General features: G+C 43.3%; 1 pseudogene; it reads right to left on the bottom strand.

The window, feature by feature from the left end:
* Positions 1 to 538: 538 nt before the first annotated feature.
* LOC100753991 lies at positions 539 to 1,658 on the bottom strand (annotated as a pseudogene).
* Between the last annotated feature and the right edge of the window lie 17,692 nt (positions 1,659 to 19,350).

Below are 19,350 nucleotides of genomic sequence, written 5' to 3'. Positions count from 1 at the left end.
GTGGGGACACTAAACCTGACTGTTTTTATTAGAAACACAAAGAACTGTTGGGTCCTCCCTTGGCAGCAGCTGGAATGGAATCAAAACCTCTACAGAGGCAGCAGCCATCCATTTCTCAGTCATCAAATAGATAATTCTTTTTTATTGTAAAATTTTATTCACTTTAGATTTTTGGTTAATAGAGATGGATGCACCCATAGAGTCAAGAAAAGGACTTCAATCCCCTGGATCTCCAGTTAGAGATGGGTGAAAAGTCACCTATGTACGCTGAGAGCTGAACTAATGAACTGGTATTCTGCAGGAGGAACAATTGCTTTGGCCAACTGAGTCAACCCTCCACACCCCCACAATGAGTTTGGAGGAAAAAAATGGTCTACTTCCTCTTCTCTGTCTCTTGTAAGCAAACATTCATGTTTATTTTCTCCTTTGCTCTAAATCCTTCATCAAATGCTCTGTTCAGTCTTGTCGAGACAGGTTCCTTAAAAAAAAAAAACCTTTTGGGATGTGTCTGGTGCAGCAACCCTACTGAATCCCAGTATCTGACTCACTGTAGAGAAAGCAAAGCAGTACAGCAACTGGGTAGATTATCCTAGAAGGCAGTGCTCCCCGTGCTCCAAACTGCCATTCAGTTCATTAAAGGCTTGAGCCCCCATGCTGTCTTTCCCCAGATTTTCTGAAAATGCCTCAATGGTCCCCAGTCAACCCAGGTATCCTTGGTAACAATGCTGGTTGCTGCTTCTGGAATAAACCTGTAGGTCACAGCTGAGAGGATCCTAATATTGCTTCAGGCATTTGGGAGGGGGCTCCAGTAAAGGGATGTGAGCAGAAGCTAGGGAGCTGAATGTTTCAGCCACCAAGTGGGAATATGAGCCCGCTATCGCCTTCCAGCTTGAGGTCTCAGAGACCTTAAAAGTATGAGCTGTATTGAAATCCAGTGCCTGGGTTTTCAGCTGCCCTGTACTGTGGAGATCAGCCAGGATTAGAGTGTGGGCAGCATTCTCCACGTAGAGGTCCCTGCAGATGGCATCCTCACACATGATCTTCAAAAGCTCCAGGCCATACTTGTCAGCAGCTGCCAGCACAGCATCTGCCATGCTATGGAGGTCTGGTGCTTTCCCAGTATAAATGAAACCCTCATTGCCTTGAAGACTTGCAGCTCCAGATCATGGATCTCAATGTGGTTGTTCTTCTGTCATGTCATGTTCAAACATGGCTCTGAATACTGGAGAGTGAGCAGCTAAGATGTCTTTGTGAGCCTGGAATTCCTGGCCAGCTACCACCAGACAGCAGTCTATGAAGAGGGAATTCTCCCCCAGCTCTCCTAGCTCATCTGCCATCTTGCACCTTGGAACCTGGATCTGGGCCATTGTGCCTTCAGAAGAGATGTTGCCACTGAAGGAGTCTTCAACCACAGTCAACTTGCAGAGGAGGGTGAGTTTCTTCTCTGGGAGAAGCCAAGACTCCTGGGACAAGAAGAAATTTCAAAGGATGAACCTTTCGAATCCCCAGTGTTGGCTTTGCAGAAATCTGAAGAAAGCTTGGTATTTCTTTCCTTCTGCATTGATGATCCATAACTGGACCTTTGTAAATACTGGGCTCTTTGGGCAGCTGAGCAACCCTAAGGAAACTGACAAGTAATCTTTGTTTTTCTTCGTCATTCACATTCAGGTGTACTTTCAAACACCATTCATGTGTGTCATTGCTGCTGAGAAAGTGGGACATTTAATGTTTGTCCCCTGCATTTGCTCCAAGTAAAAATGGAAGCTGCTGACGGTCCACTTGTGGTAGTGTTACTTGGTGTTGATCTGTTTGTAACCACAGATCCCCATTGGCAATTCCCCTGACATATCTTCTTGTGGTGTTTTGAAGATTCACCTCCACACCAAAAATGAACTGTGAATTTTTCATCTTCAACCTGGAGGTCACAATTAGAGAGATTCAGTCCAGGAGTTTGGATGTGTCTGCTGGTCTTCAGTATATTCTGGAATTCAAAGAAGTATTCTCTAATGGCAGTGAAGAGATAGTCTTGCTGAAAGGTGAGTGCAAGCAGTCAGAGTGCAAAAGAAGAAATTCTAAGTCTCCTCAAGGCCATACATTTACCAAAAAATGGTAGCCATCATTCATTGTCCAGGGTACCAGAAAGCCCCAGATGTGGTGCCTAGAGGAAACCAGATGGCAAGATCTAACCGCTAAACAAGCGGCTCAAGGAGCAATGATCCTAGCAGTCAAAATTCCTAGAGATTGTCATGTCAACAAAACCAACTTCAAATACACCCCTGGGGACTGTCAAGTTATGAGGAAATTAAGGCTGACAAAGGAAGCCCCATGCAGGGCGATGGAGATAGAAGAAGGAAAACTAGTCCTCCCACAGAAGGAAGGACGTGAATATGTCAACCTACATTACCTAACCCATCTTGGGACAAAAAAAAAAAAACTAAAAGATGTGGTTAGGTCCTCCGACTATTATGTTATAGGACTCTCTGATTTGGCAGAAGAAATAGCTAAGAACCACAAGGCCTGTGCTATGGTTAATGCAGGACACTCCATATGTACTCCTGGGAAGAGGCTCAGGGGTGATCAACCTGGAGCCTACTGGGAGGTAGATTTTACAGAAATCAAGAAAGCCAGATATGGTAACAAGTATTTATTAGTTTTTATAGATACCTTTTCAGGCTGGATAGAAACTTTCCCCACCAAAGCTGAGATGGCCAGCATGGTGACTAAGAAGATTCTAGACGAAATATCCTGAGGTTTGGGATACCCAAGGTAATCGGGTCTGATAATGGACCTGCCTTTGTTGGCCAGGTAAGCCAGGGACTGGCCACCCAACTGGGGATCAACTGGAAATTTCATTGTGCTCTGATCAGGTAGAAAGGATAAATAGAACAATAAAAGAGACCCTAATAAAATTAGCCTTAGAGATCGGTGGGAATGACTGGACAGCTCTCCTTCCCTTTGCCCTGTTCCAAGTTTGGAACATCCTAGGAAAATGTAAACTCACCCCTTATGAGATCCTGTGTGGGGTACCGTCACCGCTCACTAAGTCGCGTGGAATAAATAATCCTGATGCTGTTCTTTCTAAACCTTTATATGCCCACCTAAAGGCCCTCGCGGTGGGCAGATGCCAGATCTGGGAACAATTAAAGAGGTGTATAAGGCTGAAGATTCACAAATGCCACACCAGTTCCAAGTAGGGGATGCTGTCTTTGTCTGGTGGCACCGAATTGGGAATCTAGAGCCTCATTGGAAAGGACTATATTTGGTGCTCCTAACGACCCCTACAGCAGTGAAGGTTGAAGGCATCTCTGCTTGGATCCACACCTCCCACGTAAAGCAAGCCCCTGAACTACAAAAAAAAAAGAATGGAAACTGGAAAAAAACTATGGATCCTCTTAAGCTGTGCCTGTGTCGTGAGCATAGCTCAGGTGAAGGATAACAACTCTCATGCCCCCCAAAATTTAACCTGGCAGGTGATATCACAAACTGGGGATGTAGTCTGGTCAATTTCCAAGACTGCCCCACCCTGGACGTGGTGGCCCACTGTAACCCCTGATGTATGCCATTTAGTGGCGGGACTGGATTCTTGGGATGTAGTTATCTCCCAACTAATTTACCCACTGTTGGAAGAGTGGGCACTGGCCCAGGATGCAGTAATCCACTCACCCGCTGTGCAATATGGGAAGCAGATTTGTACATTTGCCCTAGGGAAGGTAGGTCTCACCCACAAGCAGTGAAGTGCGGGGGCCCTGAGTCCTTCTACTGTAAGGCATGGGGATGGGAGACTACCGGGGATTCCTGGTGGAAACCTTCTTCGTCTTGGGACTTGATGACAGTTAAGACAAACCATACTGATAGGCCTACCTGTTCTTCCATCAGTTCTAGGGTCAAACAGATGAGGAATGGACCCTAAAGCAGAACCCCTTACTGTAATCCCCTAAATGTAACCTTTCCAGACTCTGGTAAGAGATCGCTGGAATGGGTTAGGGGCATGAGCTGGGGATTAAGATTCAGGAGATGATCCGGGATTGGTTATGACACTGAGACTTGGATAGAGAGCCCCTCCCCTCTACCAGTTGGGCCTAACAAAGTTTGACCTGATCAGAGCCCTCCATCCCCCATACTCCCGAAAGGAACTCGTGTTCCTTAGCCCTGCACCTATGTCTACCTTAGGTAACTCTTTTCTGGCAATGCCTTCCACTGGACAGAGATTGTTAGATTTGATACAGGGGGCTTTCTCTGCCCTAAACAGCCCTAATCCTAACATATTGAGTTTTGTTGGGTCTGCCCAACTTCAGGACCTCCTTATTATGAAGGAATTGCAGTGTCTGGGACCTTCAATAACACCACTAGCCCAGATGCTTATGTATGGGGGACTAGTCATAGGTTGGCCCTTACTGATGTAACAGGCAGAGGGACCTGCCTGGGAAACCCACCAGCTGCTTACAAATGTTTATGTAATAAGACTCATAAGAGCCCTAAAACTTCTGACACCCGGTACTTGGTTCCTGGCATAGATAAATGGTGGGCTTGTAGTACAGGCCTGACATCTTGCGTGTCAACGTCAGTCTTCAATGACACCAAAGATTACTGTGTGCTTGTGCAGCTAATGCCTAGAGTCCTTTATCATCCAGCCAACAGGCTTGAGGATGAATTTGACAAGTGCCCCACCCACTTTCTGAGAGAACACATCTCTTTGACGTCAGCAGTAATCTTGGGCCTTGGGGTAGCTGCTGGCATTGGGACAGGTTACCGCTGCCCTAATACAGGCCCCTCACTACTTTAGTGAATTAAGAGTAGCTGTGGATGAAGACTTAAGGGCACTAGTATAATCTATTGCCCAGCTGGAAGAATCATTGACATCCCTCTCATAAGTAGTTTTGCAGAATACAAGGGGATTAGATTTGTTATTTTTAAAAGACGGAGGATTATGTGCTGCTCTCAGAGAAGAATGTTGCTTTTATGTAGACCATTCAAGAGTAATTAAAGACTCCATGAGTAAACTTAGAGGTTAGACAAAAGACAGAGAGACAGAGAAACACATCAAGGATGGTTTAAAAGCTGGTTTAGTAGATCCCCTTGGATGACTACTCTGATATCCTCCCTTATGGGACATTTCTTGATTTTGCTTTTGCTCCTGATCTTAGGTCGATGTGTATTAAATAGGCTAGTTACCTTCATTAGAGAAAGAATAAGTGCTGTTCAGATTTTAATGTTGTGCCAGCAATATGGCTCTGTACAAGGTCAAGAAAATCAATATTATGAAGATATTGATATCTAGTTCTATGATTAGAACTAGGAACTAGAAGAAGTGGGGAGATGAAAGGCCAGAATGAAGAAGACCCCCTTAGCAGACAAAGAAAGTCTTAGAGTACACGGTGACTGGCCGGGCCAGTAACTCTTTTCCTGGAACTGGCTGATAACACTTATGTGATTACCACAAGGTTAGAATGGCTTTGTTCCACGAAGCTGATCACAAAAGCTATAGCAAGTCCAGTAACTCTGTTGCAAGAAAAGGCTAACCCTAAAAAGTTAGATTAGAATCTTACAATCTTAAAAGAACAGGGAGTTTCCCCTTGTGATTCTCCTAGGACCTTCCACTGGAATTCTTGTTATGGTTGTGGTTTCTTCCTTTAAAAACCCCTATTCCCAGCCAGGTGGGGTCTAACTCCTCTACCCCTGCGTGGGATACAAGTCTTGACCCCAGCGAGCTGGTTCCTGTCAATAAACCTCGTGTGATTGCAGCAAGGATGGTCTCGCCTGAGTTCTTGGGGGTCGAGTCATCCTGAGACTTGAGTGAGGGTCTCCCCTCTCTGGGGGTCTTTCAATACAAGAGCAGGAGTCCTGCCTGAGCTACAGAAAGCCCATGTCTAGTTCAGCCCTCTGAGAGATTACAAAATCTTGGGGCACAATTTTATGAGAAAACACAAACAGGTGGAAGATCTAAGTTCTGGGAGATGATTTAACTAGGAAAGGATTGCCAACAAATATGTGAAAATAACTTGTGTCTTCAAACTTTAATGACTGAAGGGTAATGGCAACATACTCAAGTTGTCTATTACCTCCACATTTGGGCCCTAGAATGAGCATGGTCATAACACATTCACAATAAAAATATGTCAACACAGAGGGAAATTCTCTGTGTAGTCATGGCCATCCTTGAATTGCTCAGTGGTCCACGTGGCTCTCACACTCACAGAGATACCCCTGCCCCTGCATCCCACATCCTGGACTAAATGTATGTGTCGCCTCAGCCTTGATGCTTGTTTTGAGTGAATTGGTTTGTAGTAAAATATGTCATAAATATATTTTATCCTCTGCTTAAATTTCATCTAGTATTGGGGATTTATGCCAGCATTTTCCACAGAGGATGGAAAAAAGGTCTGTCACTGCCTCACCAAGCACTGCATTGTTAATTTGGCATTAATTCATTAATGTAGTCCATTTTAATCTTCTGTGAATGTCAAAATTTCCTGGGAATTGCCCATTAAACTTAGGTGGGCCATCACAGAGATTTCCAGAACAAATAAAAGGTCACATGATCTTCGAAACCACTGCAGTGTGAAGTGGAAAAACCCCTGGTATACATGCTAAGGGATCCCAGTGTAGGACTGAAAGCAATTCATTCTGTCACAAAATTACAACATTTATCCTAATAATTTCATTGGCCAATTGATGGGTATTTGTTGATTAAGATTTAAACTTGCTACCTGAACTAAGTTATTCATGGGTCTCTGAATGCTAAGAGTCTCTGTTACTTCCCCTGCCAGTTTATCCACCTTGGTGTCTATAGTTACAGACTGAGATGGCAATTCCAGATACAGTGGCTGCTGTAACAGCAACAGCAATAGATGCATACACGCCAGCAGTGATGCCAAAGATTTTTTGTCCATCAACTTGCAAGATGACCAGTCTGTTGAGAAACTGAAACTCAGAAACATACTGCCTCATTTCTTTCAAGGATTGTAGATGCTATGACATCAAGGGTCAGGAACACTGGCTTGGGCAGGCTCCCACGGTCTCAACTCCGGTTTTTCTCTGAAACATGCATCTCAAACATTCTGGCTGATTTTCTTGCAAGAATATACAAACCTGCCCAAATTAGGGCAAGATCAGTCTTCTCCACTGTTTAGTGTATTATGTGGAGAATGGGGACATTACTTCTCCTTTTTATGATTAGAAGTTACATTATCAAGGAGCTGTTGGCATGCTCCACAACTCCACATCCAAGTTTTACAAGGATCACCTGCCCTTGATCAAGTTTCTATTGAGTACAAAATAGCTGAAATGCCTTAGCAGAATATCCAGATCCTTTTTGTTTCATTTTTTGCTTGTTTGCTTTTGTTTTTTCGAGACATGGTTTCTTGCACTGGAGACCAGGCTGGCCTCGAACTCACAGAGATCCCCCTGCCTTTGCCTCCCGAGTGCTGGGTTTTAAGGAGTGCATCACCAATGCCTGGCAGATCCTTTGTTCTTTATCACTTTTGGAACTAAACAATGACTGAACAAAAATCATGTTTATGTACACATAAATACCTTTCAACTGCCATGTGTACATTTTAACTTGACATTATAGATTAAAGAGCAACTTTAAGATCAACCAAGGAGAGCCAGGCATTGGTGGCGCATGCCTTTAGTCCCAGCACTGGTGAGGCAGAAGCAGGTGGATCTCTGGTTTCGAGACCAGCCTGCTCTACAAGAGCTAATTCCAGGACAGGCTCCAAAGCCACAGAGAAACCCTGTCTGGGAAAACCAAAAAATAAATAAATAAATAAATCAACCAAGGATACATGAGCAGAACTTTTCAGAAGGCTTAGACTAAATAACCTTTTATTCAGCATTCACAAACATTTAGTTATGCGAAATTCAACTTTCATGTGATACAGACTTTTTACACAGCAGTTTAAACAGACTTGGCATCTGACAAACCCATTTGGGACCATCTTCTCCAAATGCAGACAAGAGAAATAGAGAGACCTAGTGTTGACAGGAGAGGACACAGACAGCAGGAGAATGGCAGGAGCATTCTGTCATTAGGGAAGGCAGCTGTTCTCATCCTGGAGCTGGGCCTCAGCCTCTGCCTGCTTCCATTGCTAACTCATGAGGGAACAGGTAAGCAGACAGGAAGGTAGCTGTGACAGCTGTAGCAGCTACACAAGGCCATCTGCACACCCAGGGACACCCAGAACACCTTAGAGATGTGGTTAATCACAGGAGGTTACAGGTGAGGTCTCCCCCAGAAAAGGAGTAGCCCTGGAATAAGTGACAGTTTGCAAAAAGGCACTTTGTTCTGATCATAAGTGTTAGGATGATTGGCTCTCAGCAGTCATCAGCCCTGGGGAAAAACTTGCAGCCTGACTTTTCAAGGATGGGGACAAACTTGAGTAGCCCCAAAACAATTTCTGGTCAAAAATATGTGAACAGGAGCAACTACATTGATACAAAACAGAACTTTCTTTGTGCCACAGGTGAGTGTTCTTGTGTTCCATGTTACCAACACTCAACCCCCTCTATCTGGGGCACCTGGAGCCTCACTCAGGTCCACAAGGTAATGGGAAATACCACTGGGAATTCCTCCAACCATGGAGTGCTTGGTAGTAAATGGCAATAGATAAAAGAAGATCAACATTCCCTAGATTCACAGGTCAAGACCTCCATCAAGTTCTCCAGGATCCATATACAATGGTAGGCTCAGGTGTCTCACCTTGTAGACAAGAGTGCACAATCACATATTAGCTGGGCACACACCTTGGGGACTCACTAGCACTCTTCTCCCTGCCCTTCTGTGGTCCTTGGTGCTCACATTGAAGGGATAAAGTTGCAAACAGCTCCTGAGGTTAAACCTGACCTGATTTTTATCTAGAAGGCATATGGTAGACCTCACCCTCCAAACACACACACCAGCTCCACAATGCTGCCCAAGGCTCTTCCTTCCCTATGGCCCTTTTTCTTCCACCATATACCCTCTTCAGACTCCCATCACATACACACTTTATTCAGGAAACCAACTGACCTGAAGAAGACTAGGCTGCTGCACTTTCCCTGGACACACTGTCTATTGGATTCTACTCTAAGAACATGGGTGTAAAAGCTCCACTAAACAGGAGACTCAAAACTCCTCCCATTCTTTGTCTCCTCCCAACAGAAGATCTTCAAACCCTTCATCCGGACACACACGTTGAGCCCCTCAGGTTTCTTCGGCACACTATGGAGACCTAATCCCATTGATGAAATTATACTTTTGGGGGGTTCAACACTGGGTTTCACTGTATAGCTTTGAGGATTGTCCTGGCATTCATTCTGAAGATCAGGCTGATATCCATCTCAGGGAATTTCAAATGCTGGGATTAAAAGCAGGCAGAACCACTGCCCAGCTGCTTTAATTATTCTTGTTTTCTAGATCTGTGAATGTTGAGCAGGCTGGCCATGCAAATCAGAGATTATTTGCCTCAGTTTCCTGAAAACAGGAATTAAGAGTGGCTCACCAGGGGCTGGAGAAATGGCTCAGAGGTTAAGAGCACCTACTGCTCTTGCAGAGATCCTGAGTTCAATTCCCAGCAACCACATGCTGGCTCACAACCATCCGTTATGAGATCTGGTGCCCTCTTCTGGTGTGCAGATATACATGAAAGCAGAATTCTGTATACATAATAAATAAATAAAATCTTTAAAAAAAAAGAGTGGCTCACCAGACCCTCCAAGAAATAATCATGGTTTATATAACTTTGTCCGATTGACATACTAATGTGAAAATGAATACCAAAAGAAAATTGCCCTGGGCCTCTTGAGTCTCCATCCCAGAATGAACTGGGGCTCCACTTGTCAGTGCCCATAGAAAAAAATGGACTTCTACTTAACCTGCTTCTAGGGATCCTATTCAGCTGTTGCTTTGGCTGGGATCCCCGTCTTGCTTTTCAAAGGCTGCTAAGATTCTTCCCTCATTGTTTGCAACAATTTCCAACTTCCCTCTCCCTACTTGTGCCACCAGAAACTCTACCAGCTCCCCTAGCTCTCTGTAGACCCTGTCTTCTCTCCATAGATTTCCCCAGGCTCCCTGATGGTGTCTGGGGTTCTGTTCATAGAATGCCCTTAGGAATTTGGGTATTGAGAAGACAATGATAGTGTCCTTTTTTGAGGGACTGGAGTGTACTTAATCAGTGCTAAGAAACCTTCAGTTTGTTTCCAGGGGTTCCAGCTACTCCCAGTTCAGGAATACAATAGATCCAAGTGACGTATTACTTTTTCGGGAAACCTTGTCTGACAAAATCCTGGAAATCTTCCTTGACATCTACAAGGGCTGTACATGTTCAAATTTTAAAAAGCTGCGTGACTTGAGGCTCTTTGGCAGAGGTCTTGTCCACGTTTTTGAAATATTCTGGCCTCAATTCCAGGAGATAAAGGAAAAATGAAAAAATATTATTCCATGTGTTTTGTGTATGTATTGGGACCATATCCTGCCAGAGAATATTTGCAGATTTAAGGAAACAAAATGTATGTTTCCCCTTCCAGTACCTGGAAATCAACCTCAGGTACTCAAGCTAGGCGACATGGACTTTGGCTGTGCCATTTCACAAGCTTCAGAGCTCTTGATTCAAAGGGTTATAACTCCAGGAAAATCAAAGACTGACACCAGGTTTCCATAGGTCTGGCTGGTTTCAAACTCATTGTATGACTAAGAATGACCATGAGCTTCTGGTCCCAAACCTCATGCATGCTGAGATTATGGACCTGGATCCCTTGAAGGTGCCTTTTTCCACTCCCTTTAAATGCTACTGAGAACCTCATGAAGACATTCTGTCCTTACTGGATATTTATTCTGAGTCCTTTCTGGGCAGTTTCTCCTATTTCTTTAACAACTTGAGGGACATTAGTCCTATATCTGCTCTTGCTATAACCTTGAGACGGGAGAGCAATTCTGTTCTAGAAGATGTGACCAATGGTCTCTATTGATAAATAACTTTTTTGAAATTTCCCCGTTTTTAGAGTCTTGTGTATCCTAAAATGAACTTGAATTTGCTCTATAGCCCATGATGTCATTGAATTTTTTCAAATAAATGTAAGAACAACTGTAACAGGGGGTGGTGACACACACCTTTAATCCCATCACTAGAAAAGCAGAGACAAGAGGATCTCTGAGTTAGAATATTCTCACATAAATTGTAAGAATAACCCTAACAGGGTGTGGTGACACACCTTTAATCACATCTCTAGGGAGGTAGAGGCAGGAGAATCTCCAAGTTGCAGGGCTGCATATTGAAAAACAGGAGTTACAGAACATCCAGGACTACACTGAAAATCCCTATCTCATGAATAAAGAATGAAATAAAATAAAAATTTAAACTGGCTGGGTGTGGTGGTACATGCCTTCAATCCCAGCACTCAGGAGGCAGAGGCAGGAGGATATCTGAGAGGTCTTGCACAACTTGGTCTACACAGGGAGCTCCAGGACTCCCAGGACTATTTAGAGTGACCTGACCTCATGAAGGGAAACAAACAAAAAAAGCCTTCAACATCTATAGTCATCAGATCAATGCAAATTACAATTGCTTTGCGATTTGTAACTTTCTCAGAAATACCGAAAAAATGAAAAACAACCACAGCTCAGGCTGGTAAAGATGTGGGGGAAAGGATCCTTATTCATTGCTGTTGGTAGTACAGAATGGTATAGCCATCACCCCACCCCACCATTAACCCAGAAGCCTTACTGGCCAACTTACCATGGTGATCAGCAGGCTCTCCTGTGATCACCAGATCATTGCTGCTGTTTGAAACTCTAGTCCAAAGACCTGGCCTTCAGTATATTTTCCATCTAGGTCCCTCCCAGGTCATCCACTTTTTCCCATCATTCCTCCAGACCATCCTACTCAATGCCCCCCACCACCAGTCTATAGCTTCACCCTATAGGGTGTTGGTATATTTGAGGATTGCTTTCATCATTGAGTTTTCATCACTGCTGCTTTGGTGGGGACCTAAATCACAAACACATCTTTTGCACCACCCTCTCAGTTCTCCAATCTTGGGTCTTAAACCCAGTTAAAATGTGATCTCCACTATTTGGTGACTATCACAGTTAAAAGGTCTTAGCTCAGGCTGCCTTCTGATTGCTGTCAAACCTCCGTTTTTAACTTTTTTGAGACAAAGTTTCTCTGTGTAGTCCTGACTACTCTGGAACAAACTCTGAACACCAGGCTGTGCTCAAAATAAAAGATTTGCATGTGCATTCCCCTACCACTAGAATGGGGGAGGCGGGAATTAAAGGTGTGTGCCACAATGGTAGGCTCTTTTTTTGACACAGGGTTTCTCTTTACAACCCTGGATGTCCTGTATCTCACTGTATAGACCAACTTGGCCTCAACCTCACAGAGTTCTTCTTGCCTCTGCATCCTTTGTGCTGGCATGGAAGGATTGTCCACCAAACACAGCTTAGTCACCCCTAATTGATGGAGTGGGACTAGTCTCACAATTGTCTGGCTGTGACTCTTTTCATTCATGATGCTACCACCAACCAGCTCCACTTCATGGACAAGGTAGATCCTCCATTATCTCCCCAGATCAATGCATGTGCCAAGGTCCCTTTTGTCCCCACTTTACTGTCCACAGTCATCAAGGCACAGGCCTGATCCTGGCTTCTCTGCTTGTAGATTGGTCATTCAATGAATGGGTTTCAGTACACAGAAAGTGATGGATTTTTCTGACAGAACGAACTGAGTTCAGTCCACCCCTGGGAGCCCACAGCTTGTGTCCCAAGTGTTTCACCACTTAACACTGCAGTGATATGGAAGGTGCATGTGAACATTGAGTCCTTCTGGAAACCTCTGAGAGGGCAGAACTCAGTTTAATGCATCAACTGTCAGGAAATTTTCTTGACATTCACTGAGGAATAAGATTAACTACAGTTCTGAATTATTACAAAATTCATAAAGAGGACTTGGTGAGGTTGTGACAGAGCTCTTTTCCATCTTTGTGGGAATTCCTGGCATACATCCCTGAAACTAGGAGAAATATAAACAAAGGGTAAATTATATTGTTTCAAAATATTTTATTAAAATCAATACATTAAAAAACAACAAGCATCCAGGCTAAGGTGGCAAATACCTTTAGTAACATAACCCGAACCCTAACCCTAACCACAACACGAACCCTAACCCTAACCCTAACCCTAACGCTAACCCTAACACTAAACAAACCCTAAACCTAACCCTAAACGTAAACCTAACCCTAACCTTAACCCTAAACCTAAGCCTAAACCTAACCCTAGCCCTAACCAAACACTTACCCTAACCCTAACCCTAACCATAACCCTAAACCTAACCCTAACCCTAAGCCTAACCACGACCCTAAAACAAACCATAACCATAACCCTACCCCTAACCCTAACCATAAACATAACCCTAACCCTTAAAACTAACCGTAACCCTAACCACAACCCTAAAACTAAACCTAACCCTACCCCTAACCCTAAACGCAACCGTAAACCTAACACTAATCATAACACTAATCCTATCACTAACCCTAACCCTAACCCTAACCACAACATTAAACCTAACCCTAACACTAACCCTAACCCTAAACCTCACTCTAACCATAAACGTAACACTAACAAAACCATAAACCTAACCCTAACCCTAACCCTAAACCTAAACCTAAACCTAAACCTAAACCTAAAACTAACCCTAACCAAAACTCTAACACTAACCCTAACACGAACCGTAACCCTAACCCTAACCCTAACAATAACCCTACGTTAACCCTAACCCTAAACCTAAACCTAACCTAAACCTAAACCTAACCCTAACAATAACCATAACCCTAACCCTAGCCCTAACCAAACCCTTACCCTAACCCTAACCCTAACCCTAACCCTAACCCTAACCCTAAACCTAAACCTACACATAACCCTAACCCTAAGCCTAACACTAACCATAACCCTAACCCTAGCCCTAATCAAACCCGTACCCTAACCCTAACCCTAAACCTAACCCTAACCCTACCCTTAAACCTAAACCTAACCCTAACCCTAACCCTAACCCAAACTCTAACCATGAACCAAACACTAACCCTAACCCTAACCCTAACCCTAACCCAAACACAAACTCTAACCCTAACCCTAACACTAAGCCTAACCATAATGCTAACACTAACCATAAACCTAAACCTCAGTCTAACCATAACCGTAACGCTAAACCTAACCCTAACCCTAACCCTAACCCAAACTCTAACCCTAACCCTAACCCTAACCATAACCATAACCCTAAACACAACATTAAACCTAAACCTAACCATAACCCTAAACCTAACCCTAACCCTAACCCTAACTCTAAACCAAAGGTAACCATAACCATAACCCTAACCCTAACCATAACCCTAACCCTAACCCTAAAAGTAAACCTAACCCTAAACCTAACAATAACCACAACATTAAACCTAAACCTAAACCAAACCCTAACCCTAACCCTAACCCTAATAGTAAACCTAACCCTAACCCTAACCCTAACCACAACATTAAACCTAAACCTAACCCTAACACTAACCCTAACCCTAACCCTAACCCTAACACTAACCCTAACCCTAACCTAACCCTACCCCTAAATATAACCCTGAACCAAACGCTAACCCTAACCCTAAACCTAAACCTAACCCTAACCACAACATTAAACCTAAACCTAACCATATCGCAAACCCTAACCCTAACCCTAACCCTAACTCTAAACCAAACCTAACCATAACCATAACCCTAACCCTAACCATAACCCTAACCCTAACCCTAAAAGTAAACCTAACCCTAAACCTAACACTAACCACAACATTAAACCTAAACCTAAACCAAAGCCTAACCCTAACCGTAACCCTAATAGTAAACCTAACCCTAACCCTAACACTAACCACAACATTAAACCTAAACCTAACCCTAACACTAACCCTAACCCTAACCCTAACCCTAACCCTAACCCTAATCCTAACACTAACCCTAACCCTAATCCTAACCACAACATTAAACCTAACCAAACCCTAAGCCTAACCCTAACCCTAACCCTAACCCTAACCTTAACCCTAACCCTAACCCTAACCACAACATTAAACGTAACCCTAACCCTAACCCTAACCCTAAACCTCACTCTAACCATAACTGTAACCCTAACCAAACTATAACCCTAACCCTAACCCTAAACCTAAAACGAACCCTAACCCTAACCCTAACCGTAACCCTAACCATAACCCTAAACCTAGCCATAACCAAACCCTAACCCTAACCCTAACCCTAAACGTAACCTAACCATAACCTTAACCCTGACACTAAACCTAACCCTAACCTAAACCTAACCCTAAATATAACCCTGAACCAAACGCTAACCCTAACCCTAACCCGAACCCTAACCCTAACCCTAATCCTAAACCTAAACCTAACCCTAAACCTAACCCTAACCCTAACCCTAACCCTAACCCTAACCACAACATTAACGTAACCCTAACCCTAACCCTAAACCTAAACCTCACTCTAACCATAACTGTAACCCTAACCAAACTATAACCCTAACCCTAACCCTAAACCTAAACCTAACCCCCTAACCTAACCGTAACCCTTACCATAACCCTAAACCTAGCCCTAACCAAACCCTAACCCTATCCCTAACTCTAAACGTAAACCTAACCATAACCTTAACCCTGACACTAAACCTAACCCTAACCTAACCCTAGCCCTAAATATAATCCTGAACCAAACGCTAACCCTAACCCTAACCCTAAACCTAACCCTAACTACAACATTAAACCTAAACCTAACCATATCGCAAACCCTAACCCTAACTCTAAACCAAACCTAACCATAACCATAACCCTCACCCTAACCATAACCCTAACCCTAAACCTAAAAGTAAACCTAACCCTAAACCTAACCCTAACCCTAACCACAACATTAAACCTAACCCTTACCTAACCCTAACCCTAAATATAACCCTGAACCAAACGCTAACCCTAACCCTAACCCTAACCCTAACCCTAACCATAACCCTAACCCTAACCCTAAAAGTAAACCTAACCCTAACCCTAACACTAACCACAACATTAAACCTAAACCTAAACCAAAACCTAACCCTAACCCTAACCCTAATAGTAAACCTAACCCTAACCCTAACCCTAACCCTAACACTAACCCCAACCCTAACACTTACCCTAAACCTAACCCTAATCCTAACACTAACCCTAACCCTAACCCTAACCACAACATTAAACCTAACCAAACCCTAAGCCTAACCCTAACCCTAACCCTAACCCTAACCGAACCCTAACCCTAACCCTAACCCTAACCTAACCACAACATTAAACGTAACCCTAACCCTAACCCTAACACTAACCCTAACCCTAAACCTAACCCTAAACCTAAACCTACCCGTAACCCTAACCATAACCCTATACCTAGCCCTAACCAAACCCTAACCCTAACCCTAACTCTAAACGTAAACTTAACCATAACCTTAACCCTGACACCAAACCTAACCCTAACCTAACCCTACCCCTAAATATAACCCTGAACCAAACACTAACCCTAACCCTAACCCTAAACCTAACCCTAACTACAACATTAAACCTAAACCTAACCATATCGCAAACCCTAACCCTAACCCTAAACCTAACCCTAAACCAAACCTAACCATAACCATAACACTAACCCTCACCATAACCCTAACCCTAAAACTAACCATAACCCTAACCACAACATTAAACCTAACCCTTACCTAACAATAACCCTAAATATAACCCTGAAACAAACGCTAACCCTAACCCTAACACTAACCTTAAACCTAAAACTAACTCTAAACCTAAACCTAACCATAAACATAACCCTAACCCTGACCCTAACCCTAAAAGTAAACCTAACCCTAAACCTAACACTAACCACAACATTAAACCTAAACCTAACCCTAACCCTAACCCTAACCCTAACCCTAAACCTAACCCTAACCCTAACCCTAACGACAACATTAAACCTAACCCTAACCCTAACCCTAACCTACCCCTAACCCTAACCCTAACACTAACACTAACCCTAAACCTCACTCTAACCATAACCGTAACCGTAACCAAACCATAACCCTAACCCTAACCCTAAACCTAACCCTAACCTAACCCTAACCCTAAATATAACTCTGAACCAAACGCTAACCCTAACCATAACCCTAACCCTAACCCTAAACCTAACCCTAACTCTAAACCTAAACCTAACCATAAAAAAAACCCTAACCCGAACCATAACCCTAACCCTAACCCTAAAAGTAAACCTAACCCTAAACCTAACACTAACCACAACATTAAACCTAAACCTAAACCAAACCCTAACCCTAACCCTAACCCTAATAGTAAACCTAACCCTAACCCTAACCCTAACCACAACATTAAACCTAAACCTAACCCTAACACTAACCCTAACCCTAACCCTAACCCTAACCCTAATCCTAACACTAAACCTAACCCTAACCCTAACCACAACATTAAACCTAACCAAACCCTAAGCCTAAACCTAACCCTAACCCTAACCTTAACCCTAACCCTAACCCTAACCCTAACCACAACATTAAAAGTAACCCTAACCCTAACCCTAACCCTAAACCTCACTCTAACCATAACTGTAACCCTAACCAAACTATAACCCTAACCCTAACCCTAAACCTAAAACGAACCCTAACCCTAACCCTAACCGTAAACCTAACCATAACCCTAAACCTAGCCCTAACCAAACACTAACCCTAACCCTAACCCTAAACGTAAACCTAACCCTAAACCGTAACCTTAACCCTGACACTAAACCTAACCCTAACCTAACCCTAACCCTAAATATAACCCTGAACCAAACGCTAACCCTAACCCTAACCCTAAACCTAACCCTAACTACAACATTAAACCTAAACCTAACCATATCGCAAACCCTAACCCTAACCCTAACCCTAACTCTAAACCAAACCTAACCATAACCATAACCCTAACCCTAACCATAACCCTAACCCTAACCCTAAAATTAAACCTAACCCTAACCCTAACCCTAACCCTAACCCTAACCCTAACCCTAACCCTAACCCTAACCACAACATTAAACCTAAACCTAACCCTAGCCACAACATTAAACCTAAACCTAAACCTAACACTAACCCTAACCCTAACCCTAACCCTAACCCTAAACCTAACCCTAATCCTAACACTAACCATAACCCTAACCACAACATTAAACCTAACCAAACCCTAAGCTTAAACCTAACCCTAACCCTAACCCTAACCTTAACCCTAACCCTCACCCTAACCCTAACCACAACATTAAACATAACCCTAACCCTAACCCTAACCCTAAACCTCACTCTAACCATAACTGTAACCCTAACCAAACTATAACCCTAACCCTAACCCTAAACCTAAAACGAACCCTAACCCTAACCCTAACCGTAACCCTAACCATAACCCTAAACCTAGCCATAACCAAACCCTAACCCTAACCCTAACCCGAAATGTAACCTAACCATAAACTTAACCCTGACACTAAACCTAACCCTAACCTAACCCTAACCCTAAATATAACCCTGAAACAAACGCTAACCCTAACCCTAACCCTAACCCGAACCCTAACCCTAACCCTAATCCTAAACCTAAACCTAACCCTAACCCTAACCCTAACCCTAACCCTAACCCTAACCCTAACCACAACATTAAACGTAACCCTAACCCTAACCCTAACCCTAAACCTCACTCTAACCATAACTGTAACCCTAACCCTAACCCTAAAACCCTAAACCCCTAACCATAACCCTAACCACAACCCTAAACCTAGCCCTAACCAAACCCTAACCCTAACCCTAACCCTAAACGTAAACCTAACCATAACCTTAACCCTGACACTAAACCTAACCCTAACCTAACCCTACCCCTAAATATTAACCTGAACCAAACGCTAACCCTAACCCTAAACCTAAACCTAACCCTAACTACAACATTAAACCTAAACCTAACCATATCGCAAACCCTAACCCTAACCCTAACCCTAACTCTAAAACAAACCTAACCATAATCATAAACCTCACCCTAACCATAACCCTAACCCTAACCCTAAAAGTAAACCAAACCCTAAACCTAACACTAACCACAACATTAAACCTAAACCTAAACCAAACCCTAACCCTAACCCTAACCCTAAACCTAACCCTAACCCTAACCACAACATTAAACCTAACCCTTACCTAACCCTAACCCTAAATATAACCCTGAACCAAACGCTAACCCTAACCCTAACCCTAAACCTAACCCTAAACCTAACCCTAACTCTAAACCTAAACCTAACCATAAACATAACAATAACCCTAACACTAACCATAA

The sequence above is a fragment of the Cricetulus griseus genome, unplaced genomic scaffold (genome assembly GCF_003668045.3).
Source record: "Cricetulus griseus strain 17A/GY unplaced genomic scaffold, alternate assembly CriGri-PICRH-1.0 unplaced_scaffold_27, whole genome shotgun sequence".
Taxonomy (NCBI): domain Eukaryota; kingdom Metazoa; phylum Chordata; class Mammalia; order Rodentia; family Cricetidae; genus Cricetulus; species Cricetulus griseus.
The sequence above is the reverse complement of the archived record's forward strand: the minus strand, read 5'-3'. Positions and strand labels throughout refer to the sequence as shown.